The sequence below is a fragment of the Pelodiscus sinensis genome, chromosome 5, assembly GCF_052426305.1.
Source record: "Pelodiscus sinensis isolate ZL-2025 chromosome 5, ASM5242630v1, whole genome shotgun sequence".
NCBI lineage: Eukaryota > Metazoa > Chordata > Testudines > Trionychidae > Pelodiscus > Pelodiscus sinensis.
Genome location: NC_143056.1, coordinates 89,764,013 through 89,784,311, shown reverse-complemented (window position 1 = coordinate 89,784,311; position 20,299 = coordinate 89,764,013).

Below are 20,299 nucleotides of genomic sequence, written 5' to 3'. Positions count from 1 at the left end.
GAAATAGTTTGTTTCAAAATTTGGCACTGTCTACACAGCACTTATTTTGAAATAAATCGCTATTCCGAAACATCCCTAACTCCTCGTGGAATGAGGTTTCAGGGACAACAGAATAGCAAGCCCATTATATTTTGAAATAATGGATGCACTCAGAAGACATGGAATAGCTATTTCAGGATATCTCTGGTATCTCAAAATAGCACTGAAGTGTTGACATAGCCTTAGAGATTAAGATCGCAGTTCAGGCCATTTTTATTGTATCTTAAGCATTTTGCCTTTCCCTATTTGACCACTTAAGCATCAACTTAAGCGTGATGGAACTTAAGTGACAACTTAAGAATGTTGGAATTAGATCCTCACATAAAGTAGTAGCCTCTCCAATACATTTTTCTTTTTTCTTCATAGTGTTATGCTGATCTCTATTCCTGCGTGAAGAAGCAAACATTATTTGTAATGAAAAGGGGAAAGAAGGGAATGAACAAGTCAAAATAAATTTCTGGAAGAAAATAAACCTGTCTTTCCTAATTAGAAAAAAAGTTTTTTCTTTGCTCACACAAAATAAATAAGCTGCATGAGAATATTTCTTCAAAGAGAGAACAGGGATATTGTGGTTTCTGTAGACAAGAGAGACAGAATGAGGTGGTCAGTCTTTGAAGGATATATTGTGGTAATCCAGCCGCTAAGGGAGGGAAATTCTGGAGTGCTTATGAATGTAGTCAGGAATGAGATACTGTTTGAATTTATTCTACAAAACTATAGCTGGATTATTTTTCATTTTTATACTATCTTGAATCATCAGTGCTGCTAAAAATCTTGCATGATGATTGTAAAATTTTCCCTGAAGGGAGATTTCTAAGTCATATTGCAATAGCAGTCCCTGATTGATAGCAGGCAATTGTTGCTCTTCCATTTGCATATAATCTGCCACATTAGATACACGATCTCTCTCACACACACTCTATTTTCTAGCTAGCATATATATTTTCTGTGGTTAGAAGTTCAGAAAGAATCAGCACCACAACTAGTGCAAGATTTTCTAAATAGCAGACCTAAATAAGCAGCTAGTTTACCAGAAGAAAATCTGGCATGTGTTACAATTGGGGGGTTCTGGAATACTTTTGGAAATTTGGCCCTCAATTAGATGTACAAAGGAGAACACAGCTCTTTCAGAAATTTCCCCCCAATATCTGGCCGCATGAATGCGTTCTTTTGTGTGATAAATGTGTGTTCCCAAGGTGTAGCTCTGTCTGTGGGTGTAGCTGGCTGACGTCTCCTCTCTGTGACATATTTAGGATTCAGTCAGTTTCTAAACTCCTATCTGCAGATTCACATCAGTATGCCTTGTTAGTTCAAAGAGGCATGTGATGGTCTCTCATTCATTCATTCATTCATTCCCAACACAAAATGGTCTCTCATTCATTTCAAAAGACTGTTTCAAATAGTCTTTATTATTTGTTATTGGTTTTGTGAATTTGTGTGAAATGAAACCAGAAGCATATCAGCAAATCAATGGGAATGGAAAACCCAGACTGAGAGAAAGAGAGAGAGATCTCAGAAACAAAATGCTTTTGATTAAAAAAATTGATGTTTCAACATATTTCCATCTTGTGAAAATATCTGAAAGGTTTTTGTTGTTGTTGTTTCTTTAAGTATGAAGGAAGGAAAACAAATGTCAAAACTTCAAAATTTGTGGTGAAACTGAACCATTGTCTTGCAGCCAGCTTTGCTGAGATGTGAATACAGAAACCAAAGATTCTGCAATATTAAAGTGAAAATATTTATTGCAGAATTCTACTCACCCTGTTTTTTGTAGGCATGAATATTTCATAAAAGTTTCAAAAGTTAATAAAGATTTTGATATTGGGCTTTCCTGAGAAGTCCACCTCCTAATATGGGATGACAGATCCTACTTAATTAATCTGTTCAAATACACACATGGGACTTATATACCCAATTCTCACTGACTTTTAAGAGGAGTTGGGTGCCTGCGTGCTTCTTGTGCCTTTGAAAATATCCCCTTACTTCCATTGCATTTTGTCAAGAAACCAGATCTAAAAAGGTGGTGTAGAAAATGCTGTTGCAGTTCCTATAGTTTTCCACAAGACATTTGATCCCCCCCCCCTTTTTTTTTGTTACTCTCTGGAATGCAGATATTTTGGTTAATTTTCTCCAGCTGTCACAAAGTCTTACAGGAAAATGACCTGGTGGAGTGACCACTTCCCTTGTCTTGACTTTAGGGGGTTTTTGTTTAGTGCTTTCACCACATCATCTACATCACTGTCTGAAGCCTGCAATAAGTCAGGAAAAAAGAAAAACTAAAATAGCCAGCCTGTTAAAAAATTATGAACCAAACCTGTTTGCTTGAAACAGTTTTATCAGTATGTATTACCATTTCAGATCAGTTCATTTAGCTGAAGGTTAAATCTTATTAGAGTCCCACAATCTGTAGGGAGATAACAGTGTAAGGAAATCTTCATTTGATGTGTATTTCCTTTGGGGATATATTTAATATACAGGTTTATTTGATTTAGGGAACACAACATTTTTAAGAATCTCAATAAATACGGGAAGTAAAATATTCTTTTGTTAGCTTTTAAGAATGTGCTATTCAGAGGGGGAAACCCTCACTTGGACAAACCTATATTTCCAGTTTAGTTTATTGAGGTAGCACTATTGATAAGAAAATCAACTAAGTTTTATGTAGTTTACTGGTTTACATAATAAAGAGTGTGAGGCCAGATGAATAGATTTTGAATGATGATGGTGTATTAAGTGCCACAGAAAAAAGTAAGAACTGGATATATATAATACAAATAACATTGCAATGCTTTTGAAGGGGTTTAAAGCTGTTGTCTTGAGCCCTGTTGCTGCAGAGACTTGAGATCAGTGGGGCTACTTTTGCACATAAAGTTATGCATCTGCATAAATCTTTGCACAATCAGAGCCTTAGATCCCAGCTTTGCATAGAAAATCACAGAGGCAGCCTCACAGATCTGTTGAAGTCAAGCTTTCATGGTTCTCAATGCAAGGTTGAAGTCTTAGATATATCTACACTACACAGCTTTTAGCATCAGGCTGTGTTGACACAACCAGGTCACTAAGAATCACCGTTTGTCGACACTTTTACCAACAAAATGCTTCCACCTCCTACGAGCAGTGTTTGCTTTGTTGGCAGGAGCGCACTCCTGCCAACAAAGCATTGTTTACACTAGAGATATGTCTACACTACCAAGTTTTGTCGACAAAATTTAATATCGACTTCCAAAAGTCAACAAAACAAAAATCACTAGAGGGTATTTACACTTGGTTCCTCTGTCAACAGAGCTTGCCCATACTAGGGATACCATGACTGACAGTGTGAGCAATGCACTGTGGGTATGTATCCCACAGCGCAGTGTGCTGGGAAGGCAGAGCTGATCCTGGCGCATTTTGGGATTCCCTCCAAGTTCTCCTACAGCCTTCTCAGCTGCTGGGAACGGCACCATGATTAGTTCTTTGAGCTCTTGGGGAAAGTCAAAGCAGCACAGTAGCCTGCCCCTCTTTCTGTGCGGCAACAGTCTGCCTGCTGCTGTGTTCCTGGTGCACGGTAGAACAGGAGCATTCCAATGATTTGCTTTTTGTTCACGCAGCTCACTCAGCGGTCAGATACTTCCAGGAGCTTTGGAAGGGGAGGGGCACATGCCTGGAGGGCAGCAAAGATCACAACACTGAGCAATGGCATCAGGGCAGGAAAGCATTATGGGATACTGTGGGATACTGGCGGAAGCCAGTTCTGTCAACAAAACAAACAGCAGAGTCCACACTGGCTCTTTGTCGACAATAAAGGGTGGGGAAAAGAAAAAATTCTCTCATGAGGGGAAGTTTTTTGTGGCCAAAACTGAATGGTTTTCCCAACTAAACTCATATTGCAGTGAGAATAAGGCAGTTTTTGTCAACAAAATCTTGATAGTGTAAACGTAGCCTAGTACTTGGGGCCACAAAGCTTTTGTCATCCAGAGGGAGAGGGGGATGCGGGGATTAAACACCAGTGAACAACAAAAGCTTTGTTGCTCAATTGCCAGTGTAGACAAAGCCTTGAGGCATGTTTACTTTGGTAAGTTTGGTCTCCCAAAAACCTTTTTTGGTGACAAAACCCAGAGAACATTCACACTGCAATGTAACAAAAGTTGTGAAAAAACACCCAGTTTCAGCAACAAAAATCTTCCATCTCCCCCTACCTCAACAATCATGCAGTGTATACTATAGGAAGCTTTTTTTGAGGAGTTGAACTCCAGGATGTTACCCACACTGCCCAATTAGCCACTCTGGCCAGTGCTTTGAACTCTACTGCTCTGCAGCCAGATAAACAGATATGCGCCCTTCCCCCTGCTAGCCTGGGAACTTTAAAATCTATTTCCTGCTGGTTGGCTCATCATGGCATCTTCTCAGGCAATCAGGAGTTGCTATCACTCAAGACACTCTCCTGCTTGGAGCAGCACACAGATTTTAGATCTTATCAGTGTGTGGGAGTGACAAATCAGTCTAATCACAACTGTGAGCGACCCACAGGAACTTGGACACATACAGTCACAATTCTCGAGTCCTGTTTGAAAAGAGGTATGAGCGACACTAAGGAACTTTAGCAGATGTACAAATAGGTGAAAGAGGCAAATCACTGGTCTTGTGCTGCACCCAAGACATGACATTTTTATAAAGAAATGAATGCAATCCTGGATGGGGACTCCATGTCCAAAGCCAAGAACCCAATGGATACTTCCAATGACACAGAGTCAGCAGAAACAGGACTCAACTCGGAGGAACAAGCTTTTGATGAAGAGGTGTAGGCAGACAAGGAGGAGGGGCTTACTACAGGATCACCTGCAGTGATAGGCAGCCAGGAGCTGTTCTCAAATCCCAAGGCTCATGCTGAGCCTCAACAGCAGCTCAATGTGGAGCATGAAGGAAGGGGAAGAATGCAGGGTAAGTTGCTCTATTGCAAGGGAGAAGGGAATGGGAGGGAGGACACCAGTGGCTGTATTTCTGTGAGCTGGTCAAGCAGTGCCTTGCTCTGCATTATGTCCGAACAGGACATCGATGCACACAGAGATACAAATACAATATTGCAAGGAGATACTGTTGCTTTTCCTGAGATACTTATTAATTTTCTCACACAGATTCCATGGCAGGGCTGCTGTTTCCCATCCGCCGTTGGGCAAAACTCTACCAAACCATTACTCTAGGGCTACATCTACACTGCAGGCTTCTTGCACAAGCACTGTTTTGCACAAGAGTTCTTGCGCAAAAGGTATTGCGCAAAAGTGCATCCACACTGCCATGTGCTTTTGCGCAAGAGCATCTGTGGCAGTGTGGATGCTCTCTTGTACAAGAAAGCTCTGATGGCCATTTTAGCCATAGGGGTTTCTTGTGCAAGAACCCCTTGTTGCCCATCCACACTGCCTTCTTGTGCAAGAGGGCTTATTCCTTGTGGGGAGAGGAATAACTCTTGTGCAAGAAACCCTCTCCTCTGATGCTTTACTGTAAATTTACTTGCGCAAGAACAGGTGTGCAGTGTAGACGCTCCGCGAGTTTTTGTGCAAGAACAGCCATTCTTGCGCAAAAAGCCTGCAGTGTAGATGTAGCCAAACTGTGCTTCCAGTACCACAGTGGCACAGAGTTGGGTTGCATAAAGGGCAGGGCGCCCCCACTCACAGCTTGAAGCAGAGTCCAGGTTTGCCTGTTAACCTTTGGTAGGGAAAGAGCAGCTAGAGTTATGGCAGCCTGTGGACAGGTGGGGGATTATGAGAATATTTTTCATGTACACCTGCTGTACAAGTGAGGGCTGTACTTTTCTTGTGCCTAAATGCACAACCTTCCTGCCACCTTCCCTCCCCTTTAAAAATCACCATGTTCAGAATGTTTGGAAAGATCTTCATTTGTCTCCAGGGTAATAGAGGAAGTGGCAGGTTGTGTTCAGAACGGCGCATGTTAGGGTATGTCTACACTTGCCCCAGTTCGAACTAGGGAGGCAAATGAAGCATACCGAAGTTGCAAATCAAGCGCGGGATTTAAATATCCCATGCTTGATTAGCATATTCGCGGCTGGTCGCCATTTTAAAATGCCGGTCGCCTGATTTAACTTGCCGCGTGTAGACATGGTAGTCCAATTTAAAACCCTTCCCTCGAATTAACTGTCTACACATGCAATGAGGAGTAACAGTTAATTCAAGGGAAGGGTTTTAAATCGGACTACCGCGTCTACACGCTGCAAGTTAAATTGGGCAATCGGCATTTTAAAATGGTGACTGGACGCGAATATGCAAATCAAGCACAGGATATTTAAATCCCGTGCTTTATTTGCAACTTTTGTATGCTTCATTTGCCTCCCTCGTTCGAACTGGGGGCAAGTGTAGACATACCCCCACTGAAATGTTCCAATCTTTATCAGGAATAGAACAGTCACTCTATTTTTAACAGTTGCTTTTTCAGAGCAGACCTTGAGAAGTGAGACATGCTCCCCCTCTCACAGGCTCCATCAGCTCAGGAAAAGAACACATAGGACAAGAGAGGACCTAGTGAAGGATGTTTCACAACATTCGTTGACTCCGGATCAAAAAAAAGGGAGGAAAAGTGGGTCAGGGAGAAGAAAAATATAAAAGAAGCCACTGAGCTTATGCTAAAATTCATGGAAGATCAAACTGAGATTCTGAAGTCTCCAATTAACATGCAGAAATGGGAAAGGCCTCCATGGAAGCACATGCAAAATTCTGTATCTAGCTATCCTCTCTCTGCACCCACTTACTCCTTTTCACTATTTGGAAATGGTGTTTTACTAATACACTCCACTCCCTGTAACAGCAGCTATAGCTTTTGACTGTAAACACTAACACGGTTGTGAGGTTTTCCCCTAACCCTTACACTCTCTTATCAGCAAGCATTCACCCTTGGTGTGTGACTGTGATTTGCAGTGATCAATAAAAGCAAAATTGATGCAGGATTCAATGAGTTTATTTTGGGTTACACAATCCCATCACTCTGGGACCTGTGAAAGCCTATAACACCCCTTGGTTTCATGGAAAAGCCTTGCTCAGGAATAGAAGTGGAATGAGGCAGGAAAACAACCGCAAACATGCAAAAGGCAGCGCCCCTCTTTGTCAAAGTGGTTCCTCAGAGCCTCCCTGATATTGATGGCCACTGTGACGGGGAAGACGTTCCCCACACTGACAGCCGCAGCCCCAGGGCAGCGCACGGCAGGGAGTCAGCGGAGAGCCCAGAGGAAGCCGGCCGTTCAGCGGCCGGAGGGCAGAGCGCACTCGCAGCCGAGCGGGGAACCGCGGCTGCGCCCCAGCCACCCGCAGCGGGCAGTAGGACCGCGGGAGGCACGGGCGGTGGCAGCGCGTTGGGGGAGGACGCCCCCAGTGTGCCAGTTCAAAAGAGCGGCGGGAGTGAGAGAGAGGGGGGAGAGAGCCAGGAAGGGACATGAGCTGGCGGAGTTCTCTGCTTCCCCACAGGCAGCCCCAGCGGAGTAACGGCCAGCCGGCTCCGGTCGGAGCGACCAAGGACCGCAGACCTGCCCCGGGATGGGGTATCCAGACCTGGCGGCTTGGGGACCATTGCCAGGAGTGGAGCCCAGCGGCCGACACTCCTGAGGACCAAAGGGGGCCGAGCCCGGGTGAGGACATTCCGACCCCGGCGTCCCGTGTGTGCGGGCGAGGGACGAATACCCGGGGGGCCGACAACCCGGCGGCTCGAAGGCGGACAAAAGGGGACAAGGACTGGGGGTGCGAGAAGCGAGGGGTGATGGGAACCACTTCGCCACAGCCACCTTATGGTCTCTTCTGACATCCAGAGTGTTTGGCTGTTCAAACTGTGCACCCAGGCCCTGAGCCTCAGTTATCCACCCATTAGAAAATGTCTCACCCTTAATCTCACACAAATTACGTAAACAACAGCATGTGGCCACCACCCTGGGGATATAAGAGACACCTCCATCTCCCTTTCAATCTGCCAAAGGCACATTCAACAACCATGCAGAACTAACTTATCCTGTTGTTTAAACAATCCTGATTGTTGTCTAGGTGACCCATGTAAGGTTTCATAAACCAAAGCTGTAAGGGATAAGACAGGTTACCGAGTATCACTATGGGCATTTCCACATCCCACATTGTAATTTTGTAGTCTGGAAAGAAAGTCCCTGTCTGCAGCTTTCTGTATATGCCACTGTTCTTGAAGATGTGTGCATCATGCACCTTTCCAAACCATCCCATATTTATGTCTGTGAAATGCCCATTTGGTCCTCAAGCACCTGAAACACCATAGAAAAAAAACCCTTCTAATTGAAGCAAAGAGGTGGCTGATGAGATGTTTTTCACATTTCCAAAATGCCTTGTGCAATGTTACATGTTCCCAAAGTGCCTAGTGACTGAAGGTGAAGCCAGGCACCGTGGGATACATACACATATTGCTTTGCTCTTTCTGTCAATGGGGGAGCTAAAAATGTGGCCATATGTCAACAGAGGGTTGCAGGGTAAACATGATTGGGCGACTTTCTTCTTGGTGACTTTTGCATGTTGACATTACTTTTATTGCCAAATCTTTCTAGTGTAGACATAGCCTATTTTTATAACAGGTCTCTTTCCTATTCTTGGATGGGCCCTTTTGTTTTTTCTCATCAGATAGTTCCTTTTCTTCTGATCATTTTCATAACTAGCATAAATACCAGGTTAGCTGGGCTTTTATTGGCCTAAGGACTTTCTACTTTGCTAGTCACCCTCTCTCCTTTTGCATTTTGCTTGTATTTTGAGACCACCCCACTTTTCTCCCTAATTTACATGTAATTGGGTACGGGACTACCAGTTTTGCAGGATAACAAATGTCTCAATTCATCTGCAGACCAGAACTCACATATAGGTGGTTAGAAAACTGTTAAAGCCCTGAAACATCTGAGAAGGAAAGAAAGAGGGAACTTTGATTGACTAAAGTTTCTCTATATTCTGATTGATTGTTATTCTAAAGAATTCCAAATGGATTTCTAAGATTTGTCTAGATGCTATTATACAACTGAAGAAACTATTTCAACCAGAACACAACTGTAATGGAATTTCAGAGGGTGGGGGTTCCTTCTTTTTTTGCAAGGATATATAAATCATTTCCACATTTAATAACATTTGAAACTCCCCATCTTATGTTTTTAATCTGTGCTCTATTTCCTATATGATTCGTTTTCATCCTGCAGTTCGCAGATCCCTGAGGGGGGCGGGAGTCCACACCTTCATTTGAAATTTTTAGGGGTCTAGAAATGAAAAAAAGGTTGAAAACCATTGTCTTAGATATTATCTATTGCCTCTTGAGCAGTTTTCCTAAACAGTAATGTCTTCAGATCCACTGACTTTATGATATATGTGTGTTATACCGAGACAGTTGTTTACCTCAAGGCAATATGTTGCTTGTTGTATTTGTACACTTCTGTAATCACCACAATTATGAATCAGGCTTTTAAGTGGACTAATCTATTATTTTATATATTTTCAGATTAATTACAAAATTACACCATATTTTAATTTGGTATTAATTTTCAGCAGTTCAGAAGTTGTAACAAAGATTTTGAGCACTTATTGGAGAAACTGATAAAAGATTTGTAAAAGGGCAGGTGTTGTGTTATAATGACACATCCAGATGCGTGTCGGCTTTTGCAGCCACATCACAGAGATAAGGCATTGGTGGGATGCTGAGTCGAAAGACAGCATGCTGGGGTGAGAGGGAGGCCTCGGACAAGCTTTTAAGGAGGGGAGTTGGGGAAGAATGGAACCTGGAGCTGAGGGTAGATTGGGACGTGAGTCCTTTGGGGGGGGGAGAGAGATGAACATGTCAATAAAGACTACAGGCAGTCCCTGAGTTACGCGGATCCAACTTACGTCGGATCCGCAGTTACGAACGGGGCCCTCTCCCTGGTCTCCAGCAGACCAGGGAGAGGAAGCAAAGCAGCGGAACACGCGGGCAGCGGACAGCCCAGACGCGTCTGGGCTGTCTGCTGCCCGCGTGCTCTGCGGCTTTGCTCTGCTTTGCTCCCCGTCCCCCTGGACTGCAGACCAGGGGGATGGGGAGCAAAGCGGCGGAACACACGGGCAGCGGACAGCCCAGACGCGTCTGGGCTGTCTGCTGCCCGCGTGCTCTGCGGCTTTGCTCTGCTTTGCTCCCCGTCCCCCTGGTCTGCAGACCAGGGGGGCGGGGAGCAAAGCAGAGCAAAGCCGCGGGCAACCCAGACGCGTTCTGCAGACCAGGGGGACGGGGAGCAAAGCAGAGCAAAGCCGCGGGCAGCCCAGACGCGTTCTGCAGACTAGGGGGATGGGGAGCAAAGCAGAGCAAAGCCGCGGAGCCCGAGGGCAGCAGGACAGCCACGGCGCGTCTGGGCTGTCCCGCTGCCCCCGTGCTCGGCGGCTTTGCGCCGGACGCCTGTGGTACAGCAGCTGGGGCGCTGCCGGTTGATCCCGTAGCGCCACTCTGGGCACTACTGGACCAACCCGGCAGCACCCCAGCTGCTCTGCCCCAGGCGTCCTGATTCAGCCACTGCTGGTCAGTTTCAGCAGCGGCTGAATCAAGATGCCTGGGGCAGAGCAGCTTGGGTGCTGCTGGGTTGGTCCAGTAGTGCCGAGGAGCGGCGGCGCTACTGGACCAACCCAGCAGCACCCCAGCTGCTCTGCCCCAGGCGTCCCCAAGTCAGCCGCTGCTGAAACTGACCAGTGGCTGACTACAGGAAGCCCCTGCTCCGGGCTTCCTGGAATCAGCCGCTGATCAGTTTCAGCAGCAGCTGACTTGGGGATGCCTGGGGTTCTTAAGTTGAATCTGTATGTAAGTCAGAACTGGCGTCCAGATTCAGCCGCTGTTGAAACTGATCAGTTTCAGAAGCGGCTGAATCTGGACGCCAGTTCCGACTTACATACAGATTCAACTTAAGAACAAACCTACAGTCCCTATCTTGTACGTAACCCGGGGACTGCCTGTATATCACAAAGCATCAGAGCAAGAGGCTGAATTAAAGTTGCAAAGGCAATCATAATCATAAGGCATCTCTTAACTTTTGAGTTGACTTTGAGACCTTATGTTTCTTTAATGTAGTTTTAGATATATATTTAACTGTATCAAAATATACCTTATAAGTCTTTAATTACATGATCACATATTAGAGAGAGTGTGCACACATGTCTTCTTATAATTTAGTATCTAGCTATCTTTCTATCCATGTAGCTACAACCAATTAGATGCCCCAATGGTGAGCTTTTACCTCACTCTTCGTCATAGATTCATAGCTATATACCACAGCAGTAGGTGAAGTAAAAGAACGTACATAATATCTAACTGAAACAGAGGGAGATATTTAACTGGCTGTGATGTTCAGTAATCGCTCTGGGCCCAAGAAGCTTGTGAGAGATCCTCTTTATTCAGTGACTCATTCCAACTGCTTCTGTATAACAGAATAGGGACTTCTGCAGTCTATTTCCAGACTTCCACATGAGGCCCATTGGGGTTCTATGTGTGGCCCACAAAACATTTTGTTTCCTGCTGATGATATAAAGGGTTACCAGAGTCCACTGGTTCTGATGGTCTCCCTATCCCAGGAGACAGTCTTCGTTACATCAACCTTGCAGCCCACTGAGATGAAAGAGGTCCACTCATGCAGCCTGTTCACTAGCCTGGATTGCCTATCACTACTCTAAAGGAAAGCCACTTAAAGATACTGTTCCCCAAATCCCCAAAGATACTGTTCTCCCTAGTGTGCAAGTGCCACAGCTTCACTGCTGTTATTTGAATAAGTAGATCAAAGCCACCTTGGGTATGTCCACATGTGATACAGTTAAGCCTCAAATTGCTGTCCTAACAAATTCTGTGAAGCATTCAGACATGTAATCTAAACCCTATGCTGATAACCTCTAGAAGAAATCTTCTTTTAGCGCTAATGGTAAAGAAGTGTGGATTTTGGAACAACAGGTGCAAGTTCCAGCACTGCTGTTCTTGTGAGGGGGAAATGGCCATCATTTGTGGTATGTCTACACTGCAGCGCTATTTTGGGATACCAGAGGTATCTCGAAATAGCTATCCCAAGTCTTAACAGCAAGCCTGTTATTTCAAAATATAACGGGCTCACTATTCCAATGTCCCTGTAACCCTTATTCCACAAGGAGTAAGGGACATTTCAGAATACTGGGTTATTTCAAAATTTGGTGCTGTGTAGACACCGCCAAATTACAAAATAAGCTATTTCAAAATAAGAACGAAATAAGAGACACAATTTCCATAGCTTAAATTGCACATCTTATTTCAACCTATGGTGCAGTGTGGACTCTCCCTTGAAGATTAACAACATCCATGAAGTCCTCCTGAGAGTCAAAAATTTGGTATAATATATGATAGTTTTGGGACAGCAGCTCAAGAAAATGGTTTAAGATGAAAAGCCAAATTCTTTCACTTTCAGTCACATTCAGTACTTTAATTATACAAATAGTCTCATTTGGTTTTTAGTAGGCTTTCTCATGGGATAAAGTACTGAGTGTGAGTAAATGTGACATTATTTGTCCTTTAATGATTACCTTTTTGAATGAGCTGGAAAATTCATCTTCCTTTCACAGCTTTATTTGTGAAGTGCCACTAACTGCACATCAAAAGCACAAGGATTGCTGGATCCATTTAGATTTAATAACAGAAATAAAGTTACATCATGTTACGTAAGGATCCTGTATGCAAAACCCTGACAATCAAGTCCAAGTTCCTGCTCTATCCTGGATAAAAATATTAGTCATTAATGATGATATTAATAAAGAAAGAAATAATAGCTAGTCCCTTGGAAGGGATACCTACTAAATATTATCATTATCTTCTGCTTCCACCTTTTAAAGAGAGAAGTATAATTTCCAACATGCCAGGTTTCTAAATCACCTGACAATATGTAAGGTGATATCTGACTGATTCCTGTAAGCAAGAGGGTGAGCACTTTCCCTTATTTGTTTGCTATTTGAGCTAGCTAGATTACTACATTTGCTCAAGACCTTCCTAAGTGCTGGCTACACATAAGTGCCTGTACTCTATAGTTCATCCTTCCCTGTGTGTTTGAATGTGGAATAGGAGTGAGTGGGAAGGTCTAGATATGCAGCCCACACTTTTCCGAGTGGAGAGCAGTTACTCACATAGACCTGGATCCAGGAAAGCATTTAAGCATGTGCTGAACTTAAACCCTAAGGGTATGTCTACACTACAAAGTTAATTCGAAATAACAGCCCTGATCCAGTGGCCCCAAAACATGACCCAGCAAGCCACTGGCAGCCAGCCCTCCACTGCTCCCCAGGAGCAGTCTGCCAGCCCCCAGCAGCCTGACGGGCTGGAAAAGGTGGGAAACTTCCTGGTCCAGGGTGGAGATCATGGACCTTATTCAGGTTTGGGGGGGATGCCCCCAACTTCCATGATCTCAGCCCTAGACGGAGGAACTCGGCCGTCTATGGTAGGATAGCTTCCAGCCTGTCCACCACAGGCCACATGTGAACACAGGCGCAGGTTTGCATGAAAGTCAGGTTGGTCCGGCGAGACCCCCAAACCTGAGCCCTGAGCTTCCCCTCCCACTTCTTCCCCTTGCTTCTCCCTTACAGCTCCCTCATCCCAGGTTTCCCTCTCCCCTCCTCTCTCTTCCCCTCTCCCACCTCCTTTTCAAAGTCTCCGCAGAGGCTCATCGTCCCCCGCCCCCCAGTTTTGTTCAATAAACCCAGTTTCTATTTTTGAACATACGTGTCTTTTATTTGACATCAGGAAGCGGGGCTAGGGAGGGGTAAGTGGAAGGACATGAGGGAGGAATGGGGCACGAGCCTCAAGTGGGGAGGACCAGGGAGGCTCTGAGGGCTCTGAGGGCTCCTCGTGGTGGACGCCCTCCCTCAGGGCCTCCTGGATCCTGACAGCCCCCTGATGGACCCCCGTACCCAAGATGGCAGCCTGCAGCAAGTGCAGCCGGGCTGATGGCACCGACCCCACGAGATGCACCGGCATGCCATGGGGCAGCTCTGGCTCCATGTGGCTGAGTGCTGTGTTATCCCGAGTGTGGGCACTCAGGGTACTCCAAGACAGGACTGCTTTGCTGTCCCTCATCGAGGTAGACAAGCAAGCGGGGAACCCTGAGAACTGTCTGTCCAGGGTGGGGGTAGGGTCCCTTTAAGCACAGAGCTCTGTTAAGCCTCAGGCAGCAGCCCCACACACTCAAGTCCTAACCTGATGCCCTACCAACACTGGTTCCAGCCAGCCTTAACTTCGGTTCAGGGTCCACTCAGTGTGGATGTGCTATTTTGAAATAGCAAAACGCTATTTCAAAATAGTTTTTGTGTATAGATGCATTATTTCGAATTAGCTTAATTCGAATTAACTATTTCGAATTAAGTTAATTCAAAATAGTGCTGTAGCGTAGACATACCCTAACTGAATAAGGGTGCTTTTCTGAATTGAACTCGTATTTGGTCACATTGAAAATAGGGTTGCCAGATAGTTTAAAAAAAATACTGAACATGGCAGGAAAAAAATTGGTTGAACAATGTCCAGTATTTTCTGTTTTTTTAACCGGACAGAAGCCGCAAATATCGGACTGTTCAGGCCAATACTGGACACCTGGCAACCCTAATTGAAATCCATTGGCTCCACAGTTGGTCAGACCCTTGTGCCATTGGTTTTGCTGGCCATCACATGGTTTTAAGTCTAAAGACCTGCTCCTGCTCCTAGTCAATGACAAAACTGTCTTTAATTGGCATTGACTTCAGTGGTACAAAATGTGAACTCTACTACAAGGGCTCTTTCTTACTATGTATACTCACAATGCCTAAGGTCGGGGAGGGGCCAATCTTTTTTTAGTCATTTTCAAGACAAATCATAAATGATTTAGGATAATTTTGTTCTATCCTACCCTCCCTGTTCCATCTCAATTTACTAAGGGTGTGTCTAGACTACATGCCTCCTTCGACGGAGGCATGTAGATTAGCCAGATCGGAAGAGGGAAATGAAGCCGCGATTAAAATAATCGCGGCTTCATTTAAATTTAAATGGCTGCCCCGATCTGCCGATCAGCTGTTTGTCGGCAGATCGGGGGAGTCTGGACGCGATGCCCCGACAAAGAAGCCTTTCTTCATCGACACAGGTAAGCCTGGTTTCACGAGGCTTACCTGTGTCGATGAAGAAAGGCTTCTTTGTCGGGGCATCGCGTCCAGACTCCCCCGATCTGCCGACAAACAGCTGATCGGCAGATCGGGGCAGCCATTTAAATTTAAATGAAGCCGCGATTATTTTAATCGCGGCTTCATTTCCCTCTTCCGATCTGGCTAATCTACATGCCTCCGTCGAAGGAGGCATGTAGTCTAGACACACCCTAAGCCTTGTCTATGAAAGCTTTGTTTCATAAATAAAATGAAATATGTTTGATTATAATATGGAGGTAGAATAAAAGGTGTTGACAGTGACTGGGTCTTATTCCTGTGGGTCTTATGTGTTTTGAATCCTTTCAGCTTAGTTTTAGGTGACAAACTGCACAGCTGTAATGCCTTACATTTACCAGCCTGCATATATGAAAGATGTGGAATGTTAACCAAGCCCCTTCCCGTCCCTCATGGAGGACCACCCTGACTGCAAAATCTCCAGGGGAAAACACGGCGTGTCCTGATCAGAAACTGCCTTTGTTGGCAGAAACGCAGTCTGTTGCATTAACCAAAACAGCATCTTTTTTTTAAAAAAAAATTGATGGTGGCTGTTTTTTATTTAAATATTCATTTTACTTGTGTAAACGGATCTCCTTTGGTCTTGACATCCCAACATCACGGGACGATCTGAAAGCCTTGTTTACATTTAGCAGTTGAAATTGTTTCAAGCCTCACGCAGAACCTTCAGAAACTGATACACACTGAGCAGAAAATGTGCTGGATCTCCATCAGCGGTCCCCTCAATGGTCATTGTCCTGTGCATGGCTTTCCATGTGATAGAATTTATGTAATCCTCAATCCCTGCTGATAGTGATCTTTTTATACTATGTAGAAACCGGTATGCTCTCTGTGTAGACCTCACATTGCCTGCACTGTCTGGGAAGCATTATGTTTTCGGTGCCTGTCTCTCACAGGTTAGATCCTCTAAATCTGCCATTACTGGTTAGACAGGTAAACATTCGTGTCTACTGAGATCTCTATACTATTTCTCCTCTATCCTTTCTTTTGTTTGTATTCACCCATCACTTTTTGCCTAAATCTTAAAATTTGAGGTATTTGGGACAAGACAAGGACTGTCTTTGTGCTTTTGGTTTATACGGTGTTTATATAATAGTAGAGAAACCGGGTTAGACACAACCTCAAGAGAAATAATAAACAATAATATTACTGTACTAAACGCAGCCACATCCCACTTGTGCATATGTGATAGGCAGCAATGTGTAGCAAAGGCGATTTTCTAATTTCAGTTATAAAGGGAAAGCCTGGAATAATTGATTCCAATCGAGTTATCCTGGATCCTGAATAATTCCAGACCTAAATTCAGGACCTGGCTCCTGGAAACCAGTACTTATACCATCTATGCCGTCTGAGGAATGTAAACCTTAATAACAAACGTATCTTAACACTGTCTCTCTTGTTCCTCCTTGAATCATGGCTATATTTTAAAGTAGCTTCTTGCTTCAGCCATTACTCTATATACATGTTAGTACAGCATAAAATAAACTACACTAGACTGTCTAGTTTAGCTGGTAGAGCACAAAAAATGTAGAACCAAATATTTCTCTGCTTTAACACTGTTTTTACATGAGTGCAACTTTTTTCAAGTTTATTATTATTATTTGTATATTGTAATATGTAAGAGTTCCTGTCTTGGCCAAGGCCCCACTGTGGTAGGTGTTGTACAAACACACAAAGGTAATCTCTGCCCCACAGAGCTTACAGTATGGCTACGTCTACACTGGCCCCTTCTCCGGAAGAGGCATGCTAATTTCCAATTTTGGAATAGGGAAATCCGCAGGGGATTTAAATATCCCCCGCGGGATTTAAATAAACATGTCCGCCGCTTTTTTTCCGGCTTGGGGAAAAGCCGGAAAAAAGCGTCTAGACTGGCGCGATCCTCCGGAATAAAGCCCTTTTCCGGAGGATCTCTTATTCCTACTTTCAGGTAGGAATAAGAGATCCTCCGGAAAAGGGCTTTATTCCGGAGGATCGCGCCTACTTTCAGGTAGGAATAAGAGATCCTCCGGAAAAGGGCTTTATTCCGGAGGATCGCGCCAGTCTAGACACTTTTTTCCGGCTTTTCCCCAAGCCGGAAAAAAAGCGGCGGACATGTTTATTTAAATCCCGCGGGGGATATTTAAATCCCCCACGGATTTCCCTATTCCAAAGTTGGAAATTAGCATGCCTCTTCCGGAGAAGGGGCCAGTGTAGACGTAGCCTATAAGTATAAAACAAAAGACAACAAATAGATATATACTCTCAATAGTAGTTTATGGGGCTATTCCTTATATACGTCAGAGTAGATGAGAATAGAATCAGGTCCTTAATGACAGGGTGATGGGCTTGAGACCCCATATCATATGTGGGGATTCTTAATATCATGAGTGGATATTTAGAGAGGTGGTTGGCCAGTAATTTAAGCACCGGACTCCTAGACAGGAAGCTCAGAGTTTTAGTCTCAGATTTAATCCCCTTGCAATGGGCAGGTGCCTGAGCCTATGTGGACATGGCTACACAGCAAACAAAACCCCACAGATGGCCTGCACCAGCTGACTTGGACTGTTTCACTGCAGAATTGAGTTGGTGCCAGGGCTCTAGAAGCCTACAGGTGGAAGGGTCCCAGAGCTTGGGCTCTAGTCCACACCCAGCAGTCTACACATTAATGAAACAGCCCCGCAGCCCTAGCCCCTCAAGCAAGGGGTTTTCATTCTTGTATAGATATACACTGGGTGCCTCAGTTTCTCCAAGTATAAAACAGTCACACTTGTACTTGCCAGAGCTGAGAGCTTGCCTCCATTACACAGTGGATCAACGCTGCCACAGTCAATCTACTGGCTGTTGATTTATCACGTCCGCCATGAATGAATCGATCTGTGAGCACTTCCCCATTGATGCTGGTACTCCACCAGGATAAGAAGAGTAACCAGAATCAACCGGAGAGCAGCTCCTTCCTACCTTATCACACAAAAGACACCATGGTAAGTACATTGACTTCACCTAGGTTATTTGAAGAGCTGAAGTTCTGTTGATTAGACTGATATCAGGGGTTAGTGTAGACGAGGTCTGAGAGTCCTACATTCCAAGAGAGAGGCAATGAGGGGCTTCTGATTAGTGCTTTAGACATCTGAGTTAGTCTGTTGTTCATTGTAGAGCACAGGCCAAAGTACCTGCCTGTTCCTGCCCAACATTCCTGCATTCCAAAATGCATGATGTAATGACTATAACATGAAAAAATCCTGATGGCATTTTTGCATCTGTCTTTCTCCAACTTGCCTGAGATTTTATATGGGTTCTAATTAATCTTTAAAAGTCTTCTGTGGCATAGGTAAATATTATCTGCATTATCCAGATTGGGAAACTGAGTCAGAGAGGTTAAATTAGTTGATCAAGACTTACCAAGGGCAATGGCAAAGCAAGAATTAGGACTAAATGACAGGTGGAATTTTATATCTCCAGAAATGCTTAAGATCATCACATTGGAAATTCACCTCTGTAAACTGTAAGTGCTGTTCTATCATTAGCTGTGTGGATTAAGAAATGATTAGATACATCTGTAAGCATGATTACTCCTAGCTATAGAAATACATTTTTTACTTTTAGATACATGGAGATGTGGTGCAGATCTCAGACAGTTTTGTCTTATGATTAAGATGAAGAATTTTACTATATCTTATTTTCTTTGTAGATACTGATCCTTTCCACTGTCTATTGTAATCAGCTACTGAAACTTCAATATTACCTTATTTCATTTTCCTTGATCACTCCTTGATCCTCATGTACTAGCATCTTTGCTAATTCACCAGTTATAAAAGCTAACCTAAAGGGAAAATAAGGAATGGCATTAATTTAACATGAGCGTTAGACTTTAAAAAGAATGTGGTAGAGTTTGGCTCCTGCTGCCACTTCTTCCTCCTCTTCTTTTACTGCCTGACATTCCTGATGCTGGGTCTTGGATTCTGTAGCCATGCAGCGTATGAATCAGAGAACTCACCCAGTGCTTTGGCATAACTCTTAAAGCACTGACAGTTCCTCTTTCTTCAGCAGTAATTAAACAAGTAAAAACTGGTTACATTGGTTAGCAGACATAAATGTGGAAAATATTCACAAATGCACATCATTGGGTGTGTGCATCTAAAGAATCTGGAGGAGTTGTGGTTGGACTGTCCTTTCTCACATGTATACAACAGAGGTGCTTAGTCCAAAAAAGCAGCTTGGCCAACGTATTTAATTTCACTTAATTTGTGTTCTCCTTTTGTTCATGTGGTTTAATTGAGCCTTGCATTCACTACAGTTTAGTGCAGCTCGGAACAGTAGGAGGCACTGGAGATAATGTGATTGTGCAAAATAAAGTTATGAGATAAACTAATAAAACAAAGGCGTAGGCTACATACAGTTTTTGCTGATTTAACTAATGCAATTAGGGGTGTTATTTTTACTGAAATAATTAGAGCAGGACAATGTCTGTTGTGGAAGGGAATAAGCTATATCTTTATACTGTTCTGATTTCATCCATTGAAGGAAAGGTGGGAATGTGCTGTACTGTTTTAAATATACAAAATGACATTGTTAAAGTGATACAACAAAGTTTTGGTGTATTGAGCAGACCTTAGTAGCAGCCTTATTAGACAGGAAGTATGGCTTTGTGATTATGACATTTGGCTGAGATTCGCAAGAACTAGGTTCAGTTCCCTACTCTACCATGTGTAATCTTACCAAAATAGAGATGTTTTTCTGTGCCTCAGTTCTCCCTTTGTGAGGGGGGCATAGTGACACTTCCCTTCCATGCCAAGATGTTGCAAAGAAAAATTAATGTGTGTTTATGAGGTATTTGGATACTATTTTGTGACCACAAAAGCACTGAAACAGAGATTCTGAAGAGATTTTTCTTGGATCTGCTGAAATGACACCACATTAATATTTTTCGCTCATTACATCTGTCTTTGTTTTTAATATGATCATGGCTAAAAGTCTTTTGAAGAATATTATTGATAATAATCAGAGTAAGAGGACAATATGGGTGCACCCGAAGCATTTTAATAATCTGAAAGCCGAAAAAGAAATCCCACAAAAAAGTGGAAACACGGACAAATTCCTAAGGACGAATACAAAAA